This window comes from Nicotiana tabacum, chromosome 3 (assembly GCF_000715075.1).
Source record: "Nicotiana tabacum cultivar K326 chromosome 3, ASM71507v2, whole genome shotgun sequence".
NCBI lineage: Eukaryota > Viridiplantae > Streptophyta > Magnoliopsida > Solanales > Solanaceae > Nicotiana > Nicotiana tabacum.
Window position 1 is genome coordinate 184,325,538 of NC_134082.1, and position 23,225 is coordinate 184,348,762.

Sequence of the window (23,225 nt, forward strand, 5' to 3'; positions counted from 1 at the left end):
TATTAGTTTATTTTAATTTAGAGTAATTTTTACATTTTTATAGATATATTGTATTATCTGGTCTTTTTAGCCTAAGTTCAAACCCAAAAAATATGGTCCAACTCAATTACTCATAGCCCATTCATTCCAACCCATTAGCCCACTTAAGTACCAGATTTAATCCTATCCATCTATTTTCCTCTAATCCAATGACCATCATACCTTCCCACCTCCATATAAAATACCAAATTATAGAAACTCTACCCTAAATTTTTCAATTCTTAGACCTAGACTACACAAAAAAACCGGCAGCCTTTTAATTAGAAAAACCAACCCCAAATCAATTTCTCAGACTTCCTCCTCGTCAAATCCTTTCCGGCCACCAGCACATACACCTTTTCCTCTTAAATTCTTTGAACAACTTTCCTTAATCAATCTTTTTCTTTCTTTTCATTTTTTTCTATTTTGTTATCTTTCCTCTTCTACAAATGTTATAGCAATTTTCCATCTGACCACCTTTTTCACTAAAAACCTTCCTTCCAAATTCTCAAAATCATGTAGAAACGGTCCCTTCTGCCTTCGCACATCCGACGGGTCAACCCGGTAGAACACTGGCAGAACGAGTTTACACCTAAAGTTCCGATCAAGATCGCATCTAGTTGAGCTTATGTTGAGACCTAAAGTTCAAAGGTGTGTTCTTTATCTCATCTCTTTAGTAAAGATTTTGGGACCTAAATATGTTCTTTGTGATAAGATTATTCAATAAATTGATTTGAATCTTGAATTTGGTCAGGTTATGAATTATTTATTTTTGCCATTTGTTGAGTTAATTAAAAAGCCTTGTGTGGATTCCTTGTGAGTTTATTTTGCAAGTATTGTTTTCTGTTTGATTTATAACAAAGTAAAGGAACATGAGTAATTTGGTTATAAGGAAAGAAAACGGCACCACCCATCATTTTGACAATGGAAATGGCCCCAAATTTTAATCAAGGATTAATAATGAGTGGGCACACTACTTTTATTTGAAAATTTATATATTGCCAAGATTGTCTTTGCTCTTATTGAATCTCCTCTGTAGTAGTAGCTACATTTTCTGCTGAGTTTAAGGATCATATGGGAACCAAAGTAGTGTGTTTGCTTTTCTTTTGACTTTCTTTAGTCTTAGTTGCCCATATAATATAACCTTGATTCTTGTTGCACCATTATATATGTGCGTGAAAATGGTAAATTATTTTAGCTTCAGAAGCTTTTACTCAATATACTTGGGCATGTCGTTGCCCGGTAGCTGTAGTATTATGCATGTACTAATTTGATTTGAAAATAAGGAGTAACGAAAGTGGGTAGTAGGTTTTTGGACTAAAACTAAAAGAGTTTGGACTCAAGACAATTTCATTACTCCTTGTTCTTGTTTTTGAGTTGAACCGCTCCGGGCATGCTAGGTCGTTAGCGCTCGGGTAGGCAAACCTTAGCATGCTTGAGGAATTTGATTATGTATACGTTCGGGTAACATAATTATGATTTCCATCATTAAAACTAAGGTACACGTTCGCGTGACTTTGACAAAATAATCTTAATATTAGCACAACATGATTAATTGTGTACACGTACGCATGACATGATTCTTGAGCACCAAAAAAATGAGTACACGTACGCGTGACTCGTTTCAAGATAATTACGAATAATCAAGTAATTAAAAGTGGTAAAAGGTAAAATTCATATAGGTTCTAAAAGATGTAATTAAACAATTTAATTAAGCCGGGTAGGATTAAAAGTGACCTTGCTAAAACCACGAAACTCAGGAACCCTAACACCTTCTCCCGGGTTAACAGAATTCCTTACCCGGTTTTCTGGTTTCGCAGACTATAAAACAGAGTCAAACTTCCTCGATTCGGGATTTTAAACTGGTGACTTGGGACACCATAAATTATCCCAAGTGGTGACTCTGAATTTTAAATAAATAATCTTTTTTCGGTTTTTGTCACTTTAATTGGAGAAACTCCCTTATATCCCCCTCAGCGTGTAAAAAGGAGGTATAACAGGACCTGCAGGACGGGATTTACGGTCCAAATAAGAAAACTTATGGTATGATTCTAGATCAAGGCATAGAGATGCCGGTTCATTATCCAAGTTCGGAAAAAGGCAAGATGCGCGAGGCAATAATGCTAATACTAATGCAAGGATTGGCGATTACAGTTTCAATATTAGCACTTCTGAGTTGGTAGCTCTTCTAAGGAGTATGGGAGATAAGGTGCGATGGCCGAAAGAAATGAGATCAAACCCTAGCATAAGAAATCCAGATTTCTGGTGCGAGTTTCATAATGACCATGGCTATAAAACAGCAGATTACAGATTATTACAAGGTGAAGTAGAGCATTTGTTAAAACAAGGTTATCTAACTAACTTGTTTAGTGAGAAAAGTAAGCAATCTTATATGAAGAATAGACAAGAGCCTCCGAAACCTCCATCACCAAAAAGAACGTTAACGTGATAAGCGAGGGAGAAGAGGTAAATGGTGTGACATATACGACTGCAAAGAAGACATCAAAAGTCACGGTTACCCATGTGAAACGAGTTCACCATGTTTTGGAGGAAGACGATATAACGTTTGATGATGCAGATGCAGATGGCTTGATAATCCCTCACAATGATGCACTGGTAATATCTTTACTTGTACATGATACTAATGTGAAACAAGTTTTGATTGATCCAGGTAACTCCATAAATATTATTCTTCTGAGAGTGGTAAATGAGATGCAAGCTGATGACAAGATGGTGCTGAAAGCACGTACCTTATCTGTATTCGATAATTCAAACGTTGTAACAAAAGGGGAAATGGTGCTTACCACATTTGCAGAAGGAGTTGTCAAGGACACAAAATTTCAGGTGATAGACATGGACATGGCTTATAATATGATTCTTGGCAGGTTATAGATTCATGATATGGATGTTGTACCGTTTACTTTACATCAAGTTATTAAGTTTCCTGTGCAATGATGATGCAAATAAGAAATAGCAACTACAGAATTCAGTTGAGGACATAAGAACACAAACCTCAACTGAAAACGGTTCAAGACAGACAGATGTATATTCAAGACCTAATGTCATTCAAGAGCCTGAAGAGAATAAAAACATCAAAATAACAATTGAAGAACTCGAGGCTATCACACTTTCCGAGTAGTGGCCAGATAGAAAAGTTTATGTTGGAATGAAGCTAAGCCCGAGAATGAAAGCTAAAATTGTCAAATTTTTACAAGCTAACGCAAATTGCTTTGCTTGGTCGCATTCAGATATGACAAGTATACCACCGGAGATGATGACCCACAAGCTAAATGAAAATCCATCATATCCACTTGTCAAAAAGAAGAATGGAAGCAAGGATCATTCAAAAATCAGGTGATCCAGGATGAGGTACAAAAACTTTTAAAAATTAGGTCAATACGAGAGGTAAAATATCCTAACTGACTAGCTAATACTGTAGTAGTACCAAAAAACAATGGAAAATGGTGAGTTTGTCTAGATTACACTGACTTAAATAAAGCTTGTCCTAAAGATTCATTCCCTTTACTGCACATAGATCAACTAGTTGATTTTACTCCAGGTTATGAGTTGTTATATTTTTTAGATGCCTATTCAGGGTATAACTAGATAAAGATGGACCCTTTAGATGAAGAAAAAACTTTCTTTATCACAGATAGAGGGACTTACTATTATAAAGTCATGTCTTTTGGTCTAAAAAATGATGGATCCATATACCAAAGATTGGTAACAAAAATGTTTCAAGACATCTGGGAAAGACTATGGAAGTCTACATTGATGATATTCTAGTCAAATCAGCACAGGCAGGAGATCATATCCCGTATTTGTCGGACACTTTTTAGATTCTTCGCATGTTAAATCTAGAAAAATGTGCCTTTGGCGTGGCTTCAGGTAAGTTTTTAGGTTTTCTTATTTCTAATCGAGGTATTGAAGTAAACCCTGCACAGATAAAAGCCATTGAGGAGATACCAGACATACTCACGAGCAAAAAAGAGGTGCAGAGATGGACAGGTAGGATAACAGCTTTGAAAAGATTTATTTCCAATCCTCGGAGAAAAGTTTTAAGTTCTTTTCAGTATTGAAAAAGTAAAACCAATTTGAGTGGATTGATGAATGTCAACAAGCTCTCATAAATCTAAAAGCATATTTGTCAAATTCACCCCTACTGGCTAAACCGAAGGATGGAGAAAGGCTACTCATCTATGTTGTTGTGTCAGAAATGGCGGTAAGTGCAGTATTGGTACGAGAAGATAAAGGTAAACAATCTCCAATTTATTATGTTAGCAAATCTTTGTTGGATGCTGAAACTCGATATCCTCACTTAAAAAAACTTGCTTTAGCATTAATTATGGCATCTAGAAGTTGAGGAATTATTTTCAATGTCATCCTATCTCTGTATTGACCGCTTATCCCCTAAGAAATATATTGCATAAGGAAGAACTATCAGGTAGGTTAGCTAAATGGGATGTAGAACTCAATAAATACGATATCGTATACCAACCTAGAACTGCGATAAAATCACAAGTTTTAGCAGATTTTGTGGCAGATTTCAGCGTAGGAATAGTTCCTGAAGCAGAAAAGGAACTATAGGCATTCACCGGATCTAATTCGGGTACTTGGACCCTATTTATTGATGGCTCCTCGAATGTTAAAGGGGCAGATTTAGGTATTGTTCTAATCCCACCTTCGGGGGAAATCATAAGACAAGCAATAAAGTGTCATCCCATTACTAACAATGAAACAAAGTACGAGGCTGTAATTGCAGGTCTGGAACTGGCACGGGAACTCGAAATAGAGCGGATTATAATCAAAAGTGATTCGCAACTAGTAGTTAACCAGATGCAGTGGACTTACATAGCTAGGGAGGTATGAATGCAGCAATATTTGGAAAAATCACGACAATTACAATCATGGAAAATCGTGCAAATACCCAGGGAGGAAAATGTGGAAGCAGATGCATTGGCTAATATTGCATCTATTGCAGAAGTAACGAATGCAGAAAATGCTACTGTAATACATTTGTTTCATTTGGCACTTGACCAAGATAAAAATGAGGTAAATTTAAATATTTAACATGGGATTGGAGAAACGAGTTTGTTAACTTTCTGCAGTATGGAATTCTACCTAAAGACAAGAAAAAGGATCAGTCATTTCGACGAAAAGCTGCCCGTTACTGTTTGGTTCGTAGAAACCTATATCAAAAGATGCTCGGAGGACCTTTACCAAGATGTCTAGGACTTTCTCAAACAGAATATGTGATGAGAGAAGTACATTGTCACGACCCTAAACCCGAACCAAGTCGTGATGGCGCCTCTCGTGAAGACAAGGCCAACCAATTAAACCCAATTCACTTTTTAAATAGTTAAATAACATAAAAGTAGTTTAAAACATAATATAGCAATACTAAGTAGCAGATAATGTCAATAAAGTGTAGAATTACAACCCAACACAGCCCTAACCGGGGTGTCACTAGTCATGAGCATCTATAAAACCTAACACAAGTCTGAAAGGTCTACAACTAGTACAAAAGTCTGATATGAGATAGAAATGATAAAGAGGGAGAAACACGGGTCTGCGGACGTCAAGCAACTACCTTGTGAACTCCGAATGTCCGCTGGGAGCTCTCAACTCGCACTAGCTGGATCTGCAACGCCTGAATCTGCACACAGGGGTGCAGGGAGTAAAGTGAGTACTCCAACTCAGTGAGTAACAAATGTAAATAACGACTGAAAGTAAGAAAACACGTAAGGCACAAGGCATTCTATAATGAAGCAGTAAAACCAATTAAAAGCAGTACAACAGTGGAAAGTCAAGTAAAATCCTCTTTCAACAAATAAACAAGTAATTGACAGGTAATTAAGGTAGAGTAAACAAATAGAAGTTCGCCTCTCGGGTACAGTATCAACAAATCTGCCCCTCGGGCAACATCATAGAACAATACCAGCCCCTCGGGCTCAATCTCACATCACAATGGGTACCCGCGCTCACTGGGGGTGTGCAGACTCCTGGAGGGGCCCCTTACGGCCCAAGCGCAATAACAATCCATCTCTTGGCATCAAAACTAGGCCATCGACCTCATATCAATCATGCCACCTCGTGGCACATATATCTCAGGCCCTCGGCCTCAAATTAGTATCAGTGTTTCCTCACAACTAGGCCTTCGGCCCTACTCAGTCAAAAATACTTACAAGCCCCTCGGGCAATAGTAAACAGTGTTTCTCAGCCCAAACATCATTTAAAATATCATTTAAGTCTTAAAACTGAGTAAACATGGTTGAGCATGAAAACAGTGAAAAATAACAGGACTGAGTTCAAGTGTAAAGTCAAAACAACGAGGAAATATCAATAAAAATCCCCGAAGGGTTCAAATAGTTGGCACTAGGCCCAAATATGGCATTCAACCCAAATAATGATGATAGCAAATAGTTTTCAATCAAATACGCAGTAAAATCATCAATCGGGATGGACCAAGTCACAATTTCCAATAGTGCATGACCCCACGCTCGTCATCAAGTGTGTGTCTCACCTCAATATAGCACTACGATGTACAAATCCGGGGTTTCAAACCCTCAAAGCATCATTTACAATCATTACTCACCTCGAACCAGCTAAATCTCTAGCTCGCGACGCCTTTGCCCCTCGAATCGTCTCCATGTGCGTCGAATCTATCCAAAATCAGAACGAGTACGTCAACATATGCTTAGGGAACAAAGCCCAAGCAGAAACAATCAACAAAGGGCATAAATCCCGAAATTACCAAACCCGACCCCCGGGCCCACATCTCGAAATTTGAAAATTTTCACATCAATAGATTCCTTATCTCCCCACGAGTTCATACATGTCAAAAGTTCTCAAATCCGACCCCAAATGGTCCTTCAAATCCACAATTAAAGGCCTAAGTTCTAAAGCCCTAGTTTCCCCAATTTTAACCTTTGATTTTCATAATTTCTAGCCCTAATCCATGAATTAATAGCATAGGAACGAGTTTTAGGTCCAAATTCCTTACCTCAATGAAGTTCTCGTGAAATCCCCCTCTCAAATCGCCCAAGAAGCTCCCAAGCCGAAGTCAAAAATGGTGAAATAGCTAAATCTCGCGAAATGATATAACTTATATGTTCTGCCCAGGATTTTCCGCATCTACGGTCCAAGACCCGCTTCTGCGGAATTCACTTACCCAGCTTACATCGTATCTGCGACATCGCAGATGCGGTCCCCATACCGCTTCTGTGGTCTCTGCTCATCTGGACCTTTTTCGCTTCTGCGATAGATCACCCGCACGTGCAGCACCGCACGTGCAGTCCCCAATCCGCAGGTGCGAAAATACCAGAAGCAGCAAATTCAGTTGCTGCAACAAAATTCCAACTTCTCCATTAACCACCCGAAATCATCCCGAGGCCCCCGGGACCTCAACCAAAAGCACAAACATAACCCAATACCTTATTCAAACTTGTTCCAATCATCAAAATGCCTCAAACAACATCAAATCTACCAAATCACATCAGATTCAAGCCTAAGTTTCTAAAATTCTTACGAAATACGCTTTCGATCAAAAACCCAATCAAACCACGTCCGAATGACCTGGAAATTTACACACACATCCCAGATGACACGACGAAGCTACTACAACTTTCGGAATCTCATTCCGACCACTATATCAAATTCTCGCCTACCAACCAAAAATTGCCAAAATATCAACTTTGCCAATTTAAGCCTAAAACTACTCCTACCCTCCAAAACCCATTCCGATCATACTCCTAAGCCATAAATTACCTCTCGAAGCTAACCGAACCATCGAAACTCGCATTCGAGCCCTCTAACACATAAGTCAACATCCGATTGACTTTTCCAACTCAAACTCCCTTAAAAGAGACTAAGTGTCTCAAACCTTACCAAAATCATTTCGGATACGATCCGACCAACCTGATACCATTAAACACGGATAATGAAGATAAAGAAGCAGAAATAGGGGAAACGGAGCGGTAACTCATGAGACGACTGGTCGGGTCGTCACATACATGAGGGACATTGTGGAAATCACGCAGGATGAAGATCCTTGGTAAAAACTCTAATAAGAGCAGGATACTATTAGCTAAAAGTGGAAGAAGATACGGAAAGTTTTGTGGCCAAGTGTGACAAATGCCAATGATTTGGCAATAGCATGCATCGCCTAGCGGAGCTATTACATCCGGTTATTTCACCATGGCTTTTTATGAAGTGGGGGATGGATATCATGGGACCACTGCCACTAGCTAAAGGAAAGGTACGGTTTTTATTAGTATTACCAGATTATTTTTCCAAATAGGTAAAAGCATGAGCCTTCAAACATGTGCGGGAGAAAGAAGTCATGGACTTTATTTGGCGAAACATTATATGCCAGTTCGGAGTTCCAAAAGAAATCATATGTGATAATGGACGGCAATTCATAGGCACAAAATCACATAAGTTTTTCAGAGTTGGCAGATTAAAAGGATAACTTCCACACCGTACCACTTTGTGGACAATGAACAAGCCGAATCAACAAATAAAGTTATTATTAATAACTTGATAGTAAATATTAGAGGAGTCAAAAGGCAAGTGGACTGAAGTGCTACCAGGAGTCTTATGGGCTTATCGAACGACAGCAAAGACAAGTACGAGAGAGACTCCATTTTCACTTGTTAATGGTGCTGAAGCCTTAATTCCAGTTGAAGTAGGTGAACCAAGTACAAGATATACACAAGCAATTAAAGAATCAAATGAGGAAGAGATGCGAATAAATTTAGATTTGCTTGAAGAAAGGAGAGAAGCAGCTCTAATAAGAATGGCGGCTCAGAAACAAATTATTGATCCATACTACTACCGGAAAGCTCATCTTAGATACTTCAAGATTGGGGACTTCATCCTCAAAAAGTTTTTTCAATCAACAAAAGCAGCTAATGCAGGGAAGTTGAGTCCAAATTGGGAAGGACCCAATAGAATTTGAAGCATCGCTGGAAAGGGAGCATATGAGTTGGAAACCATGGAAGGCAAAGTACTACCATCAAATTGGAATGTTGTTCATTTAAAGAAGTATTACTTCTAGGCAAAAGAAGTACCCATGGTCAGGTATCACTCAAATATGATTTTATTTTTGTTCTTTCTAAGTATACTAACCACTTTAGATGATTGGCAAAAAGTTAGCCCGTACCAAATGATGATATTAGACCCGAAAGACACGAGGAATACTGAATTATTTACGGTCTAGGTTACAACCTTTCTGATGGAGAAAAAAAGTTAGGCAGTCATCATCTAAATGTATACCTCCGAGTCCCGTGTGTATTTTTTTTTTTTTCAGGGAGTGGACCAAAAGGAAGAAACAATCCAGTGCTTGAGATTTCATACTTCAAAGCTCTAACACGAGGGGATTATATATATATATATATATATATATATATATATATATATATATATATATATATATATATATATATATATATATATATATATATATAGAGAGAGAGAGAGAGAGAGAGAGAGAGAGAGAGAGAGAAAAAGACAAAAAGTCAGAATTCAAGCCTGAATCAGCCTAAGAGCCAAAAATCAAGCCTGAATCAAAACCTTTGAAGAAACCTTGAGAAGGTGTAAAACTCGCAAAAAGGACACAATATGGATACAAGATATACCACAAGTTCTTATGAGATAGGTTAAGGTCAATAATTAGTCACGAGACAATAGACCCGGAATTTTGAAACCTGTTACAAATAAAGCAGTTGTGAAAGAGTCGTAAATGTTGTATTGCATAACTGAAGAATGATGTACAAAATTTGAAAGTTCAAAGCATAAAACTTCCTCAAATTATTTCTTTTTTTACTTATTTCATATATTTACACCAATATGAAGATGAGACGTCATCTTCATCAGTGTCGCTTATAAAAGGGCCCTCTTTTATAAAAAATTTGTGTCTATCAAAATCACGGACTGTTAAAGCATTTTTAATACAAGATTGAATGTCAAAGAGTGGAACAAAACTCAAACATCAAAATAGGCGGAAAAGAAAGCCGAGATTTATATATTAAACTTTGTAAAAACAAAGTACTTGTTTGTCATCAAACCCCAGAACAAGATAGGGGTAAACCAACAACCATTCCAAAAAAAGAAAAGAAAAACTTCCCACCAAAAAGTTCTAAATAAAACAATCAAGTAACAAAAAATATTAGGAGGCATCATCTACTGGAACATCAGCAACGAGAGCATCATTGACGAAAGTAGAGGGGTCAGCTTGAGAAGAAGATGCTTGAATATTAGCTTCACTAGGAGCAAGTCCATCATCTTCGGGAACTTCACCTTTAGGTGAAGGAAAGCTTTGGCTTTGCTGATTTTTTTCAATTGCCCCTTTAACTTTAGCAATCTCAACGTTAAGGTCAAAATCCTCCTGGTTGACTTCCATTAGAGTCTCGAGGCGAGTATTCAAAAAAGCCCTACTCACTTTAAGTGATAGCTTATCCTCGAGAGCCTCATAATCTTTCTCTCACTAATCAATCTCGGTTATCAACTCTTCCTTCTCTATTTTGGAAGAATCAAAAGTTGCCTTCAAAGGGGTAAAAGAACTTTCCAAGAACTTAACCTTATCAGTAGAGGCACAAAGATCTTCTTGAGTTTGAGTTAGTGTTTGAACCAACTCTCCTGCATAAGTCTCTTTCTGGTTAAGGAGTTCCCTCAAACTCCTTATCTCTTCGGTTGCCTTTGAAAGCTGCTAAGCAAATAAGGACTCAAGAATATCCTTTTCCTTACCAACTTGACTTGAAGAAGCCTTTATAATCGCTAACTTAGCAACGATTATTTGCATTTGTTGCTCTAAGGCTATCACGACCCTAAACCTAACTCGGTCGTGATAGCGCCTCTCGTGAAGATAAGGCCAGCCGACTCACTTCCAATTCACTTTAATCAATTAAAATGATAATTACTAAGTCTTTAATCAGAAATAAAATCCCAAAATAAGCATTTAACAGTATAATTTGCAGAAATAAATCCAACACAGCCCGACATCGGGGTGTCACCAGTCATGAGCATCTAAAACAATACTACCAGTCTGAAAGTCTACTCCACCACTAAATAACTGAATCCGAAAAAAAATAAGATAAAGGGAGGTTGCATTGGGCTGCGAATCGCCAAACAGCTATCTAGTAAACCTCCGAAGATCTGCTGGAACTGTCAACCCTCAGTAGCAGGACCTGTAGTGCCCGAATCTGCATACAGAGGTGCAGGGAGTAAAGTGAATACTTCTAACTCAGTGAGTAATAAGAATAAATGAAGACTGAACGATATAAAATCACGTTAAACACAACATTTAGCTATCAGAGCCATAACAAAATCAGTAACACAATTTAACAATGAAATCTCATAAAAATACCTTTTTAAGCAGTCAACAATAGATAGGAAAAACAACTAGGAATGGTAAACACATAAGAACTGCCCCTCGGGCACAATAACATCAAATCAGCACCTTGGGCAATATCACAGAACAATACCAGCCCCTCGGGTTATATCTCATGTCACAATGGCTACCCGCGCTTATTGGGGGTGTGCAAACTCCTGAAGGGGCCCCTTACGGACCAAGCGCAATATCAAGCCATCTCGTGGCATCATAAATAGGCTCTCGGCCTCATATCAATATCAAGCCACCTCGTGGCGTACAATCTCAGGCCCTCGGCCTCATTATCATAATTAGTGTATCACTGTTGCGGCGTGCAGCCCGACCCAAAAGTATCCTCACAATACAGGCCCTTGGCCTTACTCAGTCAGAATCTCATAAGCCCTTCGGGAAATAGTAAAAATATGCATCTCAGCTCAAAATATCTTTAAAACATCATTTAAGGTTTCTAAAACAGATTAACATAGCTGAGTTTTGAAAACATTGAAAGATTTGGCATAACTAGGCACAAGTATGAAATCAAACAGTGAGGAAAATATCATTAACGATCCCCTAAGGGTTCAAACAGTTGGCACAAATCCCAAATATGGAATTTAGCCCAACGTATAACAATATCAAACAATTAGCTACCAAATATACAGAAAAATAGTCATTCGGGGTGGACTAAGTCACAATCGCCAACGGTGCACAACCCCACGCTCATCATCTAGCATGTGTGTCACCTCAACAAAGCCAAACGTTGTATAATCTGGGGTTTCATACCCTCAGAACAACATTAAAATCATGTTGTTGTTCACCCGAGTTACTGTTCATGCTACTGTGAAAAAATGCAACAACTTTTCTTCTAGTCTAAATTGATCCGCTAACCTTTCGAGATCCACCCGAGGCCCTCAGAAATCTCAACAAATATACCAACACGTCCCATAACATCATTTGCACTTAGTCGAGCCTTCGAAACATCAAAAACAACAACAAAACACCAAAATCACATCAAATTCAAGCCTATGAACTTTGAAATTCCTAAATTCCACCAACGATGTCGAAACTATCCAAAACAACTCCGATTGACCTGAACTTTTGCAGACATATCCAAAATGATATTATGAACCTGTTCCAACTGTCGGAATTCTATTCTGACCCTGATAGCCTATTTTCCACTGCTGACCGGAAATCGCTAAAAACTAACTTTTGCTAGTTCAAGCCTAATTCTACACCGGACACACTCTTAGGTGCCAAATCACCTAACGAAGATATCCGAGCCATAAAATCCGCACTCCTAGGTCGTTTCCCAATAAGTCAAATCTCGATTGACTTTTCTAACTCTAAAACTACCAAAACCATTTTGGATTCGATCCGACCAACCTGATACCACATAACACGGATAAACAAAGCATAAAGAAGCAGAAATGGGGAAAATGGAGTGGTAACTCATGAGACGACTGGTCGGGTCATCACAAAGGCATCCTTCTCCTCTGCTAACACTTTCTTCTTCAGTTGAAGACCTTTAAATTGCTCTTTCCAATTATCAGCCTCGGTGCGGTAATCAATAATTTGTTGGTCAGCATGGACGATCCTTTTCATTAGTTCAGTACCTATCAAATTGATCTATAAAAAGGGGGTTATGGATAAAATGAAAAGAGAAGAAAGAAGGAATAAAATCAAACTCGAATCTTCATAGATGAATGAATAACATCGTTCATCCAAGTCAACGAACTATGACTCTCCAACTTTGCCTTCTCCATAGGACCGAGAAAAGGCTTCAACCATACGTTGGCTTGACCCAACTTCTTCAATAAGTTCCTACCTTTAGGAACCTCAACAACGATTTTCTTCATCGCCTTCTTGCTACCGGAAGGATCAAATTCTATGTGAGAAGTAGTAGCAACTGAAATGGCAGATGTGGTGAAAGCAGTCACCGGGGGAGCATCAGCAGCAACTTCAGGTAAGGGAACTCGAGGATAATTGGGGACTAACGTTGGAAAATAGGTAAGGGGAAACTCCTCAGAAACGGGTTCAAAGGCTTCCTCATTTCCGAAGCCACGAGTAAATAATTGTTTCAACAGAAGCAGGGTGGGATCATTCACTTCTTCATCAGAGATCACTAACATGGCACTTTCTGGATCATCCAAAGGTCTAGAGGGAACTAAGCTTGATGGAGGGGTAACTTCATAATCAGAAATAACGCATCTCCTGACTCGGGGATTACGAACTAAAGAAACCTCTTCTAGTTCTTCGTCATCCTCAGAGCCACGGGATCCATCAACCTTTGTTTTTAAAGAAGAGCTCAAAATTCTTTCTTTAGCAAGACTCACGGTAAGTCTTGTGGATGAAACAGAAATAGGACTGATGCCATGAATAGGATATCCTAGCAAAGGAAAAAAGGCATGGTAAGAAACTCTTAAGTTAGAAAAAGAGAGAAAGAAAAAGACTACGCGAGAAAAGTACCGTGTGTCTTAACTTTCCAGTTGAATCTCTGTGAGAGATATTTCCAAGATCTTCTCTCCATAGGGGCAACAGATTGTAACTTCTCTACCCAAGCACGAAAGTTAGGAATCTCTTCAAAAACTTCCATGGTTGCTGAAAGAGTAGGCACGATAATACATGAGTATCTTTTTTGAGAAAGGAAAAAGACAAGGTAAAAGTACTTACGTGCAGAATTCTATTTTTTTGGAAAAGGCATCTTTTGTTCACCCACTAGAGTACTAGTGAGAGCAGCAACGAAGCGGTCATATCAGCCACGGTCTCTATCATCTTCAGGGCGAATTAATACTCTATTACTGCTGGCTATAAGGGACTTCACAAAATAATTTAGGGAGTAAAGATGAAGCAGATGACAGAAAGTAAAAGGCATAGAAGCCAAGTTCGACAAATAACTGAGGCATGTAATAGCTCTCTAAACAATAGGACCAATATGTCCTAAGCACATATTGAAGTAATGGAAGAGTTCAATGATCGCTGGATCAATAGGAGGTTTAAAGCCTAGGGTAAAGGGATATGTGTATACGAAGGAATAACCAGTCTGATATAAAGTTATTCTCTGGTTGGCACCTGGAACTAAAATTGGGAAGTCAGGTTTCCAATAACATTCTCTTCGAACGAGAGCGAGAAGACCATTAGTAATCAAAGTTGGGTAACGGTCAACACGACTAAGGGAAGCCGTGGAAGAAACTTGACTCTTCATAGATTCGCAATCAGTTACAAAGGAAAACTCTCGAGGGACAATTTCATTGACAGTGGGTTCACATAAAGCTTCAGTTGAATCTTTATCTCTAGAAGAAGAACTTGGGGTTATAGGATCCTAGGTCTAGAAGAAGACGGATTGACAGCACTACTTTGAGAGAGGGAACCACGGTTAGAAATAGAACCAAGGCTACGCAGCCTACCACCCCTTCTACTTCTAGTAGGGACATTAGAAGAAACAAACTCGTCGACAATTACAATTTTGTAAGGATCAGGAGAAGACATGATTATCTAAAGAAGAATAAGGAAAAAATACAGCAAAGTGTAAGACAAGAGGACGAAGGAGGAAAGGCTTCAGGAAGTCAAAAAGGGGTGAGGTATTTATAAGAAGACACGACTATTATGGTCATTATAAAGCGCCATAATGGAACCGTCACTTCGTGACTGATGTGACTGCAGAAAAGCCCTAAAAAGCGTTGAGGAACTGAAGAAACAATTAGCAAAAGCCACGTGGCATGATCATTAAATGGAAGTGATATGTATCGCATCGGTTTAGAAGGAGGTATGATTGCATTTGAAAAAACGACGTGTCACGACCCCAGTTCGCCCTCCGTGAACCATCGTGACAGCACCTAGTCTCTACGACTAGGTAAGCCCAAATTGCGAAAGAAAAACCAATATTTTGCGGAAGTAAAACAATTTAAAACAGAAATAAGGTAATAATAGTGTTTAAATGAGCCGCTCGTCATACACCATATTTAAATCTCAAAACCCATACCTAAATCCAAGACCCGGAAACCCACGAATCACAAGCTAAGAGATACATAAGAAGCCCTAACTCCAGAAATGTCTAATAAAGGGAAATATTGAAGGGCTACATTATTACACTAAGATAGAGAGGGACTCCTCAGTCTGCGGACGCGGCAGATATACCTTGAAGTCTCTACAGAGCGCCTCGCCTCAAGGATAGTGAGTCTGAGCAGAGGTACATGGATCTGCACATGAAAAATATGCACAGAAAGGGCATGAGTACACCACAGCGGTACTCAGTAAGTGTCAAGCCTAACCTCGGTCGGGTAGTGACAAGGAAGGTCAGGGCCCTACTGAGATAAAATAAAGAATATAAGGCATGACAATATAAATAAGCAATACAGTTGAAAACTAACGATAATAATTTAATACAGGAAAACAAGGAATTCAATAACTGAAATAGAGGCAAAACAATCACAAGGAAATAACCGGGGATCTCTCAGTATCCCAAGGATCTCTTAGTAACCTCAATATATGCCAGGGATCTCTTGGTATCCCGAGGATCTCTCGGTATCCTCAATCTATACTAGGGATCTCTTGGTATCCCGAGGATCTCTCGGTATCCTCAATATATGCTAGGGATCTCTTGGTATCCGGAGGATCTCTCGGTATCATCAATATATGCTAGGGATCTCTTGGTATCCTCAATGTATGATAGGGATCTCATGATCTCTTGGTATCCTCAATGTATGATAGGGATCTCTTGGTATCCCGCACTTCAGCTCAAATCGTAAATGCGTACAGGGGATCTCCCAGGATGCCGCCCCGTATTCCCAAAGTAAAACACACAACAATGGTACAAGGAATACTCAAATAAACTCAACTTCATAACAAGGTAACACAGACAATTTAATCTAGCATGCTTCACGTAATACAAATAAGGAAGTTAAAGCAAATAAAGCAATTAAATCAATTCGACATGTTTCTCTAACTAACAACAGGTTTAAAAGTGCAAGTAGAATAAATAGAAAGGGAAAACACAATTAAAGTTACTTAATGAAAACCGGATTTTCAATAATTAGCACAAGTATGCACTCGTCACCTCACGTACAAGGCATTTCAATTATCACAATACCATTCCTAAGGGAAAAGTCCCCCACACAAGGTTAGACAAGCCACTTACCTCAAACCGGCTCAAAATCAACCTGAGACCACGTTCTTGGCACGAGTACTCGACTCCAAATGGCCCAAATCTATTCAATTCAATTTTATAATGTAAATAACACTTCAAGTAACAGATTTTGCAATTAAATTCTAAGCTAATACGCGAAATTAGGTAAATAACCAAAATGCCCCTCGGGCCCACATCTCGGAATCAGGTAAAATTTACATTTTCAGAATTTTCATACCCTCACGAGTCTAACCATACCAAAATTATCCAATTCCGATACCATTTGGTCCTTCAAATCATCATTTTACATTTTTGAAAGATTTCACAATTTTCTTCCCAAATTCCATCCCAATTCATGAATTAATTGATGAATTCAATGATAAATTCATGTACTCTAGCCAAATCCGAGTTAGAATCACTTACCCCAATGAATTTCTTGAAAAACCTTCGAAAAATTGCCAAAAACCGAGCTCTCAAGGTCAAAATATGAAATAAAACCCTAAACCTCGTATTTGTAGTGCACCTCCCGGATTTCCACCACTGCTGACCGCACAAAAACCACCGCTGACCACACAAAAACCATTGTTGTCCGCGGTGGATTTGACTGCAGTGACAGACTTTAGTATTTTGGCCATAACTTTCTCTACAGATGTCCAAATTGTGATTGCTTCACCTTTCTGGAAATTAGACACGAAGGGCTACAACTTTCGTTTTTAAATCATCTCAAAGTTCCTTGTAAATCAAACGATATAAGCTTACGAAGTCAGACTAGTGAAACTATTCTCACCGCGGACCGCATTGGATTTTGTGCGGCCGCAAAGCCCCCACCGCGGCAGCACAAAATCCTGTGCGGACCGCACTGGTGGGTTCAGAGGTCTGTAACTCCTAAAACATCCCGGAACCTGCCCGGAACTCACCCGAGCCCCCGGTACTTCAAACCAAATGTACCAACACATCCCATAACATCATTCAAACTTGTTCAAAACTTCGGAACGCTCACAACAACATCAAATCACCAATTTAACATAGGATTCGAGCCTAAGAACTCCAAGAACTCTTAAATTATGCTTTCGATCAAAAGTTTATCAAATCTCGTCCAAATGACCTGAAATTTTGCAAGCACGTCACATTCAACACTACGGAGCTACTCCAACTTTCAGAATTCCATTCTGACCCGTAGATCAAAATCTCACAATCGGATCGGAAACTTCAAAAATTCGACTTTCAGCATTTCAAGCCTAAATTAGCTACGGACCTCCAAAACACAATCCGATCATGTCCCTAAGTCCGAAATCACCCAACAGAGCTAACGGAACCATCGGATTTCCATTCTGAGGCTGTCTTCACACTATTCCAACTACGATCACCTTTCCAAGCTCTTATTTAGGGACTAAGTGTCCCAAAACTCTCCGAAACTCAAAACGGAACATCCCGGCAAATTAAAATAGCAGAAATAAACTCAGGAAAAGCAGTTAATAGGGGATCGGGGCATTAATTCTTAAGACGACCGGTCGGGTCGTCACATGGCGGCAGGGAATTTCCGCCATAAAAACTTTCCACTTTTTCGAATATTCAGTAAAGTGGGGGGACTATCTGTCTTGGTGGTGTAAAAGTGTTACACGTGGAATATTGGAATGCTGACATGGCATGACACATAGAATAATGATATGACAACAAGTGGTTTTCTTAATTGATAGAGAAGAGAAGGCAAGGGAAGAAATACCCACGAGACGGTACGGAAAAGAGAACCAGGCCTATTACTTGGCAAAGAATAAATGAGGACAGAATGAATAAAGAGTAAAAAGAGGGAAAGGAACATGAACTGGAAGTAAATAAGGAAGAGGAATCGGAACAGATATGAGGCATTTATAGCAACAAATACGTCAGTTATGGATATCCGAGATAATGAGCAATTAATATCATTAATGCCAATAATCAACCTAAATTATGTGGAAAAAAATTGTTACTATTGTATATTCCTATATAAGGACACTTAATTCTATTTGTTGGGACAGATTGGAGGCAATATTGAAATATGTTCTTTACTTTTCTGTTTTCTCGAAATTCTCTACCTTGACTTTGCAATTTATCTATCAATTATTTCCTAAGTTATTTTTATTAATTTCCTTTGATATCATTGTGAAAGTGAAGTATAATTTGGTTATTAGTAACCCGTTTTCTTCTAAAATTAGATTTTGGCCAAAAGTCTTATTTTTGGTTAAACAACCTTAATGAACTAAAATAAATGTGAGGCTAAATAGTAGGAAATATAGTAATCTTTGTTCAAGGTTTAAATTAGTTTACAGGCAGTGGGGGTGATTCGGGTTAACATAAAAGAAGGTTCGGGATTCACAAGGCATATTGGTTACGCCTGATAACTACAAATTAAAATGATTTGAGCTTAAGATGATTTTTGTTATTTCTTTATTTGCTTTCTTATTAATTTGATTGCTAGGAGCATGCCTTAGGCCGACTACACCTGGGTAGGCAATTTTTAGAATTTTCCATTTCTTATGAGGTTAGAGGTTGTCCCTTAGTTTATTATTTATCTGGGAAATGCCCCGAAGGCTTGTAAATATTTTATCAGGAGAATACCCCAAAGCACATGTAAATGAAGGCCAAAGACGGGATGACGTGAGGAAGCATAGAATAGAACTTCAGTATTTTATTTTTTTATTTCTTCTTTTGTTTTCTTTTTATTTAGGTGGGGACAACCTCGAACCTCTTTTATGCTTGTTTTTCTTTTTTGTGTGTTTTACCTTAATTAGAATATTCTCAAAAGCCGACTAGATCAAATAAGCAATAGTACTAGTTACGGAATTCGGAGCATGTCTAACACTTTCTCCCCGAGTCCCCCTTAATCAGAATCTTTGGTGCAGTCAGTTTGGAGTCAAACGTGTTTTGAAATAAAATTATGTCTAAACGGTGGCCTGAAACACTGAAATAAAATGTTAGGTGGGGACTCTGAACACTCTTTTAAAATACAATTTTGTCACTTTTCATAATTGAAACCCTTTCGAGCTTTTAAAATCGCTTTTATCTATTTAAAGGAGTTAATAAGGTGAAAAAAGGGTGTGACAGCTTACATTAAATCCCCGAACCATAAAAAACCCACATCTTTCTTCAAACCCTATTCCTAGGACTTGAGAATCTAGCCGCCACCACCTAGCTGCAAAAAAAAAAGAGCGAAGCAGGGGTTTTTTTTGGGGGGGGGGAGGGGAGAATCACGCACGAACAAGGAGGAGAACAGATGAGAAAGGGATATAGGTAAGAGTAGAAGGGAAAGCAACACGCACAAAGCTGCAAAAGAAAACAAGAGCATATTCCTCTCCTTCTCCGACCATACTCATATTCTTTCACTCTTTCCCTTTTACTTCAGCTTGCCAGTGAATTTTTCTCTTCAGAAATCGTTTGGTTGCTGCTACTGCTGCACAGCCACCAGAAGCTCTAACAAACTCCACCAACCCATTCAAGTTTCAAAAACCCTTACAAAAAGATTTGAGCGACAAAGAGGTATCAGGATTGTTCGTTTCGGTGCTCGAGTTTTTTCCGGTTCCGGCTCTTGTTCGTACCACTATTATTGTAACTAAATGGTGTCACACCTTGAAGTCCATTCTTCTTAAATACTTTGCCTTGAATTACATTAATTAGGCGTTAGTTTTATTGAGTCACCCATGATTTATTACTGATTAGCTAGAGTACATTGATATGATATAATTATTTGAGTTACCGATTGAATTTCTTTGGGTTGGATATACCGGGATTATCAGCTAATGGGTTGCAGATGATGCCTTAATGAACTAAAATAAATTTGAGGCTAAATAGTAGGAAATAGAGTAATCTTTGTTCATGGGTTAAATTGGTTTGTGGGCAGTGGGGGTGATTGGGGTTAACATAAAAGAAGGTTTGGGATTCACAAGACATATTGGTTACGCCTGGTAACTACAAATTAAAATAATTTGAGCTTAAGATGATTGTTGTTATTTCTTTATTTGCTTTCTTATTAATTTGATCGCTAGGAGCATACCTTAGGCCGACCACACCTGGGTAGGCAATCTTTAGAATTTTCCGTTTCTTATGAGGTTAGAGGTTGTCCCTCAGTTTATTATTTATCCGGGGGAATGCCCCGAAAGCTTGTAAACATTTTACTAGGGGAATGCCCCAAAGTACATGTAAATGAAGCCCAAGACGGTATGATGTGAAGAATCATAGAATAGAACTTTATTCATTTTTTTATTTTTTATTTCTTCTTTTGTTTTCTTTTTATTTAGGTGAGGATAACCTAGAACCTCCTTTGTGCTTGTTTTTTCTTTTTGTGTGTTTACCTTAATTAAAATATTCTCAAAAGCCGAGTAGATCAAATATGCAACCGTACTATTTACGAGACTCGAGGAATGCCTAACACCTTCTCCACAAGTCAAATGAACCCCCTTACTCAGATTCTCTCGTGCAATCAGTTTGGAGTTGTGTGTATTGAAAGAAAATTAATTTTAGATGGTGGCCTGACACATCGAAATCAAATGTCAGGTGGTGACTCTGAACAATCTTTTAAAACACAATTTTATCACTTTTCATAATTGAAATCTTTTTGAGCTTTAAAATCGCTTTTATCTATTTAGAGGGGTTAATAAGGTGGGGGAAAAAGGGTGTGACATACCTGTTATCAATCTGTATTGCAGTAAATATATTAAGTAATAATCTTTCTGAACACAGAAATAGAAAGTTAGTAGAAATTAAATTCCGAAAACAGTAAACTTCTTCAAAATAAATTCTGGAAAAACGTTGTAGGAACAAATCGAGCCCACTGAATACACAGTGTGTCCTTAAGGAAATTATTCCCCTCAAGTACCCGAGGTTTTGGAATATATCCTCCCAGGATAGAACGATTTAACTCACCAGTGTATCGGTACCTAAAACTCTGGTGATCGGCGAAACACTCAATGGTCGTAAAATACACTGGAATATTTTGTGCAGAAGAAGAAGAAGATTCAGAAAATTTCGTAAGTTAATATTCTGGGATTTGAAGGTCTATTTATAGCCAACTTGGTGATGTTTCTGAAGAGGTTTGCAACCTTTCAGAACAATCATGGCTGTTGGAATAGGTGTGACACTCTGAAGAGGTTTGCAACCTTTCAGAACAGTCATAGCTGTTGGAACAGATGTGACACTCTGAAGAGGTTTGCAACCTTTCAGAACAGTCATGACTGTTGGAAATTTTTGCGGGAAATTTAAAACGAATTTAAATTAATCCAGGAAAGAAAAGCGGGCCGGACCGGACTGGGTCGCGGGTCATTGGTTATTTCGGATTGAATTTTCTTTAATTAATTTAATTAAATATTTGAAAAGAATTTTGTCCAAAAAGATTAATCAATCAATCGATCTTTGACAAATCCGAATCCGAATCCGAATCCGAATCCGAATCCGAAGTCGAAGTCGAAGTCGAAGTCGAAGCCGAGCGAGCGACGACGACGACGGTGCGAGGCTTGCCTTCTTACTAGCTCTTTAAGAGCTAAAGGATGAACTTCTCTATATAAACACCAAGACTTACTTTCTTTCTACCAATGAGGTATAAAGTGCATTAGTGAACTCATTCAAAATTTCACTTCCCTCCATTTCTTTCCCACCATTTTCCATTCACCCTTCTTTTATTATTAAACAAAATCCAACAATCCCCCACATGAATGGGGAATGACTATAAACTTAAAGGAATGCACGGACGTGTGTGTGTTTTACAAGCAAGAATTGATTGCCTCTGGATAAGTAGGTTTCCCTTTGAACTTTCCGTAGTGAACTTATATCGGATATACTCGGTCAATCGGTAGATTTGATATCTTTGAACCGTCGAGCTTTGTTGTATACCTAGACAACATAAGTCACACAATCAATCCTTAACCATCTATGGTTCTCACGGTTGTGTTTGTTTCAGCCATGAACACCGCCTAGTTTCATGAGTGCTTAGAGAATGGGCCTTTACTCATTCTCCTTGAAACGGCTTACACTTCACACTTACATAGGTGATTCCTAAACGTGTAATCCTAAAGACACACTATCTGGTCATATCCTACCAGACTTAGCAAATCATTAAAAGCTTTAAGCTTTATTGACTCATCAAAAAGCCTTAATGCTTTACCTCGTTTTTGAACATTGTCTTCATCACGAGAATGGGTTGAGTTAGTTGACAATGTTGAACCGTCATTCATAACTTTGTTTGAGCTCTTTGAACCTAGCTCTTGGGATTTCTAGTCTGCTAGGTAGAGTTACCGCCATGATGACTTGTCCTAGGCCTTTAACCCCATTCCCTTTGATGATCTTTCAACTGCCTCTCTAGATAGGCCTTTTGTAAGTGGATCCGACACGTTATCTCTTGACTTTACGTAGTCAATTGTGATAACACCACTAGAGAGTAGTTGTCTAACGGTATTGTGTCTCCGTCGAATATGACGAGATTTTCCGTTATACATAACGCTCCCTGCCCTACCTATTGCCGCTTGACTATCACAATGTATACAAATAGGTGCCAAAGGTTTGGGCCAAAATGGAATATCCTCCAAAAAATTCCGGAGCCATTCAGCTTCTTCACTGGCTTTATCTAAAGCTATGAATTCAGATTCCATTGTAGAACGGGCGATGCACGTTTGTTTGGATGATTTCCAAGACACTACTCCACCCCCAATTGTGAAAACATATCCACTCATGAATTTAACTTCAGATGACACGGTG

General features: G+C 38.6%; 1 long non-coding RNA gene across 1 annotated transcript; it reads left to right on the plus strand.

Annotated features, from left to right (window-relative positions):
- The first annotated feature begins 530 nt into the window (after positions 1–530).
- Positions 531–18,556, plus strand: LOC107781209 (uncharacterized). Its single transcript, XR_001646973.2, has 2 exons — positions 531–669; positions 18,203–18,556. It is a non-coding gene; the product is annotated as an uncharacterized LOC107781209 (long non-coding RNA).
- Positions 18,557–23,225: the final 4,669 nt, after the last annotated feature.